Genomic DNA, 1,777 nt, shown 5'->3' on the forward strand with positions numbered 1-1,777 from the left:
TGGTTGATATGTATTTATTGTAAAACTTTTATTGTACATTAACACACATGTAAATCAGGATATGTACAAAGCGAACTTATACTTACTTTACTTTTGGTTTATTAACTGGACTGTTATCGAATTCATATTACAAATCAAATATAGTTATTTCAACAAAGAAAAGAAACCCTTTAAACCGCCATTGTCTGATTTTTAAGCAGAGAGCGGAATTTTCATGGCATTTTTTGACTTCTCCCTTATCGACTCTACCTAAATTATGTCGATATATTATACTTTAAATTAGATTGTTTTAAACCTATCATGTTATGTTGAGCGTTCTATTTCCGCATATAAATGGATATATGACTGTAAGAGAAGTAGTTTAGAACCGGAAAATATGAAAAACAACCATCCATATCTTTTATAGAGACACTTTGTAACACTTGTAAACATTACAACAGAGGAATTTTAACATGAAATTGAAAAAAAAACACAACTGAAAAAATTAAATAAGAAATTGTTATCCATTCATTGTTCATTGCATATGTCTATTTCACATCTATTCTGTTTTATTTATTCATATTTATTCATTCAAATTCATGCTCATTACATTATTAGCTTGTAGTAGTAAAGTAACCCTGTAAGGGTTTTAGAATGTAAATCTATTAAAAGTAAATATACTTATAATTATTTATGACACATTGGTGTACCTAATATATCTTATATAATTCATATTTATCTCAAATAATTTATATTTAATGTCAATAAAATGTATGTATTCTGTTTTCTGTATCGCTTACTATTTCTGGTGTACAATAAAGAGTCTTTTCACACCTCTCCTTCAGAAAAGTAACTTTTCCTACCTGACGAGAGGGAGCAAAGTGCAACTTTTCTGTTCAAGGCTTTTTTAAATGTTTTATTGCAAATGCCATTTTTTGAAGTTGATAATTGTAAAGCCACGCCATGTTCTATGCTAGTTGTTCTTAAATAATATGTAGAATATATTTTTTTTAAGTTTCTTAATGCTCGGTGTGAAAAGTTGTATGAGCCACTCGGGAGCAAAATTATTTTCATCTTGGGCGCTAACACTTGAATCCTTCATTACGCTCAGGATTCTACTTTAGAATCCCTCGCTACACTCAGGATTCTATTGTAGAATCCTTCGCTACATTCTGGATTCAATGTACGCCCTCGCCGTAAATACACCATTTTGCTCCCTTGTGACACAAATAACTATTGAATTGTATTGTTATTTTTCCCCCACGTTGTCACGAATAAATTGTTTTCTTTCTTTCTTAATTCATTGCCATGGACCAATTCGCTTCCCAGGCAACTTTGCCCGCGGTATAGCGTTCAGCGGCGCAGCGTTCGCTGCGTGGACGCACGCGGTCAAACCTCTGCAGCACGCCAGGAGTCTCGCGGCGATCGTGGGCTGTCCCAGCAGCACCACCCGGGAACTCGTGGACTGCCTCAAATACCGACCCGCCGAGGTCGTGGTGGGCGCGCAGATTGAGATGTTTGTAAGTACAGTATTTCTTTGCAATTATTTTGTTCCTGTATCACATACCCCTTGATCCCCTCCCCTAAATGTGTTTCGTACTTTATGGATGACCCCAAGTGTGAAAACCTCGTAACAATTTGTTATTCTTCTACTAGCTTTTGCCCGCGGCTTCGCCCGCGTGTAATTCGGTTATCGCGCGCTGTTCCCTTGGGAACTCTGCATTTTTTCCGGGATAAATAGTAGCCTACGTCACTCTCTGGCCCATAAACTAACTGCATGCCAAAAGTCACGTCGATC

This window comes from Choristoneura fumiferana, chromosome 22 (assembly GCF_025370935.1).
Source record: "Choristoneura fumiferana chromosome 22, NRCan_CFum_1, whole genome shotgun sequence".
Classification (NCBI taxonomy): Eukaryota; Metazoa; Arthropoda; class Insecta; order Lepidoptera; family Tortricidae; genus Choristoneura; species Choristoneura fumiferana.